Source organism: Octopus bimaculoides, chromosome 20, assembly GCF_046866305.1.
Source record: "Octopus bimaculoides isolate indiv1 chromosome 20, ASM4686630v1, whole genome shotgun sequence".
NCBI lineage: Eukaryota > Metazoa > Mollusca > Cephalopoda > Octopoda > Octopodidae > Octopus > Octopus bimaculoides.
Window position 1 is genome coordinate 2,663,092 of NC_142947.1, and position 7,500 is coordinate 2,670,591.

Genomic DNA, 7,500 nt, shown 5'->3' on the forward strand with positions numbered 1-7,500 from the left:
CTACAAGGCATAAACATTATGTATTTGGTCATTGTGACAAAATAACTGACAATAAGGAACGCGTGACTGTGAATACAACCGCAATATCCATACATTTACAACCATGCGAATTATTCACACTACACAAGAGCACACACATCACAAGACCTGAAAGAAATTGGTAAGCCTGTGTATATGTATACATACATACATACATATATATATGTGTTTATATATATATGTATATCCACGCATACACTTATGGATCTTTTTCGTGTATAGAGTATATATATATATATATATATTTATGTGTGTGTGTATATATATATATATAATTATATATATATATATATATATATATATATATATATATATATATATATATATATATATATATAATATATATTTATATAAATGTATATATGTATATACAAATACATATGCATAAAAGCATATGTATTTACGTATATAACTTATTGTGGTGCTAACAATTTATATCAAGGCAAAGAAGCCTCTGGTGTTAACAAATTTCGATTCGCAACGATATAGTTTCAAGTTCGAATCTGCTGCGCCCTATTACATGCAAACATTTTCTGCTATACTTAGCTTGTTCCACTAATCATAAATCGTTAAGATTTATTCACAAACTCATTTATATGTATACGTTTATGTGAGTGTATAGTATATTTTTTATGGTTTAGTGGTATGCACGTTTATAGAAAAGCGGCAAATTTTAGCGTCAATTTAGTTGCCGTATTTAAAGTTAAATCAAGGCTGTAATTTCAGCAATTTATTATTTATGATAGTTTTAAGCCATATCGGTCATATGTCATTTCGATCGTTTACGTGCGGACATATTTGATATGCGGATCTGACAATAGGGATATAATAATGAGGTCACCATTTTGTTGATTGACCTCGGCTTTTGATTTCGTGGTTGTAGAAAAATACTCATTATTTCCTCTGCACCTGATGTACCCTCAGTGAATATTAACATCCAAATATTACATACCTTAATTCTCTTTCACAGAAATTAGTTCTTCGATAAGAGATGGAAGTTAATAAGAGCATTCTTTAATGGGCTGCAAAATGGTTTGGTGGCAGGGACTTGCTTAGCCATTTAGGAATTGCAAAAGAGTCCTATAACCTTTTAATTAGAAGCGTTTCACAAGGCTAGTTTAACATGACAAGCATTTCCCGAAAAAGATTTTGCCATCGATAACACATTGCCACACACACACACACACACACAGACGCACACACAGGTACTCATACACACGTGCACACTCACACACATACACCCATATTATTTCCGCTGTAAACATTAATAACATCGATGTCTATAGAGTAATGAGATCACTATCAGAAGAACACAAGAAAAATATCTTTTGATGGTAACTTATCTCCGATCAAAGAAGATGAATGAACACATTTAATAGATGGCGTTCGATTTTAATATTTACTGTATTAGCAAATATGGAGAGCTAGCCATCAAATGTTAAACTAAAGATTAAATTATTTGGTTCTTGTTTTAGAGTAAATTTTGGCAAATTATCAGTGAAACGTAATAGTTTCTGGTGTTTCTAAAATTATAGACACCAAAACAATAAATCTCTCACCGATGCCCTTTAGCTATAGATGGCATCTACGTGGTCGCAGGGGTGGTTATGAATGCGATGATATAAACTTATGTGCCATAAACTGAAACCATTATTCGGGCTTATATCGCTAACAAGAGAGATCTCACATCGTAATATCTAACAGTTCGTTTTAGTGGTTAGTAATATCTTTCATTGGTCAGTAGAATATCTAATTTCATTTCGGTTCAATATATTGGCATTTTATGTAAATAAAATCAAATATAGATTGCATCCCAAGTTGTAAGAAAAAGCAATAAATAAGTACCAATAACAACAGGTAATATTCTTCAAGTGACAACATTTCACTCAACACAATATGTATAGTAGGAGTTGTAGCAGTAGTAGCAGTAGTAGTGTTGTTTCTGATGGTGGCAGTAACGTATTGATTGTTATTGTAACAGATTTATTGGCAAAGAGAGGCTCATGTCCATGTCCTCTCATAATCACATGATGTATAGAACAAGTGATCAGTTCCGTGGACGTCTTGGGCAGCGTTCTGTTCAACAAGGTTTGAATATAGCTATTTCAACTATTTGACTGTTGTAAATTTAACGTACATGCTATCCTACTTATCAGTATATAAGAAGATAATGCATTTCACACATTAACAAATTTGTTAGACATTATTAGAAATTATATAAAGGCGGCGAACTGGCAGAATGGTTAGCGCGTCAGACAAAATGCTTAGCGGCATCTCGCTCGTTACAACGCTCTGAGTTCACATTACGACGCGGTCGACTTTGCTTTTCATCTTTTCGGGGTAGATAAATTAAGTACCAGTTGAGTACTGGGATCGATGTAATCGACTTAAACATTCCCCCAAATGTCAGGCCTTGTGCCTATAGCAGAAAGCCTTATAGCAAATTATATAAAGACGGCGAATCTGGCTGAATCGTTAGCACACCGGACAAAATGCTTAGCGGCATCTCACCGGTCACTACGCTCCGGGTTCAAATTCCGCCGAGGTCGACCATTCTGAAAATCACTTCCGCCAACAAATCTTAAGGCCCGTAAGCTGGCTTCAAAATCACGTGTTTTTATCCCACTGCAAGATATCTTCAGAAAATGCCGTTCATCATCGCGTCAGTTCGATCAGAATGCAAGGAGTGAAATTTGATCGATTGAGAAGATGTCGGACATCTTGTGTAGCGTAATGACACTGATGCTTGATTTTTGACAACCCATCACCTAGGGAAGAGAACCTCTTAAGTTTTGAAGGGCCAAAGGGCTGCACTTAGAAAATTACCCTCTGAGGCAGAGGTCCGGGCATGGTTGTTTATGGAAGACCAAAAGTCACCCATGCATGCCAACCTCTCCTCTCTACGCCACCGATGTTATCCGAGAAAGAATTAAATACCTGTATTGATGTCATATGACGGCCTTATTCCTTGATACATTGTGAACTAAAACTGAAAAGAAAACCTTTCTTGTTGCGCAAAGAAAATCTTAATCCAAATCGCATCAAAAACGGTCTGTGAACTTATGCTGCTTTCCAATTTTTCAATAACCACAATTATGGCAATGCAAACAAACCTTAGTTTCTCAATATTCTGTTTTTGAATTAACGTAAAACATCCAATAAAACTCAATTTCTATGAAGACAGCGCATGATTTAATAGTAATTTCACTGCTAGAACTAGCATCGTTATAAAACGTATATGTCGTCCCGTTCTCGGTTTACTCTAGGAAGCGTAGATGTAAAAAAAAATCACTTGGGAAATATTGAAAATAGCTAAACACTTGCATAGTGATCAATTTTCCTAAAAACAAACTAAAAAGAAAAAAAAAATCTTTCTGTTACACAATATTTGATCTGCAACAAAGTTCGAATTTATATAATTTTCTCATAGGAAAGAGTTAAGATAATCGAAATCAATCAGTTAAACTATACTGAGATTATTTATTTCATTTATTCAATTTATACGAAGTGATTAATTACACAAAGGTGAAATATCGAAGGTAATTGTGTTACCTCTTGGATTATTCTAAATTTGGTTGACGTCAATCATGCACTCGCAGACAAATTGTCACACGTTTCCTCCATACAAGGAAAACATGGCACCTTTTTTTTTTTTGCATTTAATCAATGATGTCGTCAGCTTTGCTTCAAAGCTATTCTACGGGAACAGAACAGTGTGTTGTTCTAATATTAAACAAATATATTAATATTAACAGTACGAAACAAGGGAAAATAAAATAAGATACAATAAAAAAAATCTCTTCTTTTGATCAATGATTCTGGTGCCTCTGGTGTCGAGTTAATGGTAGTGGCAAGTTTCATTCGTGACATACACACATTCACATGCACAGAAAACTGTATTACAATTTTTGCCTCTCTCTTCATGTATATGTGTGGATGTATGCGTGGGTTTGTAGTTATGCTTATACATGTACATGTATATATGTAACATGCATGTATATGTATGTATATATATATGTGCATGTATATATTCTTTTATTATTCTTTTAACCGCTTACTTGTTTCCGTCATTTGACTGCGGGCATGTTGCAGCATCCTATTGAATGAATAGGTTTAGTCGAACAAATAGATACCAGAACTTTATTTCTTTTTTAAAGCGTATTACTTTACGTATTACGGATTAAGTCGATTATATCGACCCCAGTGCGTAACTGGTACTTATTTAATCGACCCCGAAAGGATGAAAGGCAAAGTCAACCTCGGCGAATCTTTTGCCGAACCGCTAATTACCGGGTCATGAACACCTCAACACCAGTTGTAAAGTGGCAAGGGGGGGGGGCGATAAATACAGTCCAAAAGATACACACATACGCACAGGCAGACAGACATATATATATACATATATTCTTTTCTTTTTGTCTTTTACTTGTTTCAGTGATTTGACTGTGGCCATGCTGGAGCACCCCCTTTAATCGAGCGAATAAACCCCAGAGCTAGTGATTACTCCAAACACCATGATGTTGACTGGATTTTTATCACTCTCGGTACGTGTCCTCAGATCCCACTTTCCTTAGAATGACACCCCAAAACTCAGAACTGTTCATATTGGAGCATGAAAGCCAAGGAGCACAGCATGTCGTTTCAAATTTCTGGCACAGGGAATTGCGTCATGGTGCTGTTTTTCTCACAGACGGTGCCCGACTGACCCTATTATACTGTGTAGTTGACAGCCAAAAACAAACAATGCGCATGTGCGAAAGTTTAAATGGTGACAATTTACCTATTGTATCCTGTATAATAAATATGCATATCTGTATGTAAGTTAGCATTATGTATGTGTACTGTTTCAGCAAAGAAAATATAGAGACAAATAACTTTATTTTCAATCTCGACGTACAATTTGTAGAATGAAGGTACAACATAAACGGTAAAAGATAATCTGTCAGATTTGTGAAATGAACAGAAGAACAGATGGGGAAATATTAAATCTGATATATAATTGTAAACGGAATTGAGATATAATTTAATATGTAAGACTAGTGTCTCACAAATGGTGAACCAAGGCGCAGTCATACATCACAGAGAACAAGTGAGTGCGCCAGGGATTGTAAAAGAAATGTATTGAATATGTTTAGAAAAATACCCATATTTTGTCTCGAATGTTTTGAAGCACGTGTTATTCAGGATTTTATTGTGTAAAAGAATGATTTATTCTAAGTAAGCAATATTTTCTGTATTCTTGTTTTTTCTAAGTTATCGAATTTAAAATTTATTTGTATTTTTGTAAACATTTCTATACAAAATGTCTGAGTAATGTAGTATTTCTTCTTCTGGCTGAAACATTATCAAAGCCATTCATAATCCCTGCTGTATAGTGTCAAAGTGAAAAAGTAAAAACGAAAGAAAATGCTGCATGCCAATGGCATAGAATTGAAATAGCATTAAAATTTGTAATAAGTCTTGATTTTAAAATCGAGACTTAAGATTTCTAACAGAATTACAAAATATCTGTGATTTTAATTCCTCAGGGATATCATCATCGCAAAATAAAATAAAAAACAAGAAAGAAAAAACCCCAGTTAAATTAGTATTACGCAATTATCTAATTAGAAATATTTGTGTCGTGCAGGAAAAACAACATTAAATGTTAGATAGGAATTGATATTTACCATTATTATGTCAGTGCAGGATGTTCAAACGTGTTACTGATTCAAGAAGGCAAGTAACGATGTAATATGATGGTTGACAGTCAGACACTGAATTTGTAAGCGATATATGTGTCCTTAAAATATAGATCTACTTAAAAGAAATGGATGAGACAGAAGTTTACACCTAGAGTTGTTTTAGGTTTGTCCACATCAAAAATCAGACAAATTACAACCAAATTATTATGTAGGTGTGTATATTTATATACATATATATATGTTCATATTCATATATACATTACTATATATACGAATAAATATATATTACATACACGCACAAAAGACTGAGAAGCACACACTCATATATATATATAGAGGCATGCATATACATAAATCTATGTATTTTCAATATAAATGAATACACACACATGTATATGCACATATAAATATAGATAGATAGATAGATAGAGAGAGATACATAGATATACCTATGTATCTCTCTCTCTCTCTCTCTCTCTCTCTCTCTCTCTCTCTATCTATCTATCTATCTAGCTAGCTAGCTATATATATATATATATATATATATATATATATATACATATTATGTATTTATACATATCTATCTCTCTATACACACACTCATACACACACACTAACACACATACTCTCATATATATATATATATATATATATATATATATAGTTGTAAACGCAAAATGATAATTGATTTTTAGTGTTTAATGGTAACGAGTATGGGAACCAGCAGGACAGATATTTTCGAACGAATACATTAACAATAGGATGTGGTGGGGAGAGGCAAAAGATAAAGGGAATAGGTTATACCTCAATGGGTCTTACTAACTTACTAATGGACTTTTAGAGATATATTCGCATATATATATATATATATATATATATATATATATATATATATATATATATATACACACATATATACATATATGTATATAAATACATATATATGTTTGTATATACATTTTACCTATTTACGTATATCAGTATGTACATATGTATGTACAAATATACATTATCATAAAGGAGGAAATGTATCTATATATATATATATAATATATAATATATAATATATATAATATATATATATATATATATATATATATATATATATATATATATATATATATATATATATATATATATATATACTCTCTTACAGAAACACATACACCCATACGCTATATGTAGATGTTCTTCTATCTCTCTATTTATCTATCAGCTTCAGATTATGAGAGATCTCTGTGTACCAGGTGAATAAACTCAGCACACGCTATATCTACATATGTGGGTAATGTATTACTGAATTATGTGGGGAAAACCTGGAATAGACAAACTTGCATCTCATGCTGAGCAAGTCATGCATCGGATTGTTAGGAATGGAGGATAAATTACGAAAGAAATATACAGTGAAACGTAAAATATGAGGTGCAGAATGAGTGTAAATTCGATGCTTTCGGCAGGCAATGATAAATTTCTGAAAAATAAACGTTTTTTGATGAAACTTTATCTCGATGTATTTTCGATAGAGTAGGTTATGCGATTATATTGATAAAATTTATAAAAATAATTATATATTTATTGCAAACATACAAATGAGAAATTTGTTATCATTAATTTTACTTTAGGGTAATAAATATTTTTTTCTTTCGAAAATTAGTATTCAGTTTATCATTTTGTATAAGCACTAAGAAATTTGATAAAACTTCCTTTGCTTTTGATGTGTGTATGGCATATTTCCTGATATTACGCAAGCGATAGCAAAAGTTTACGTCTAATATTA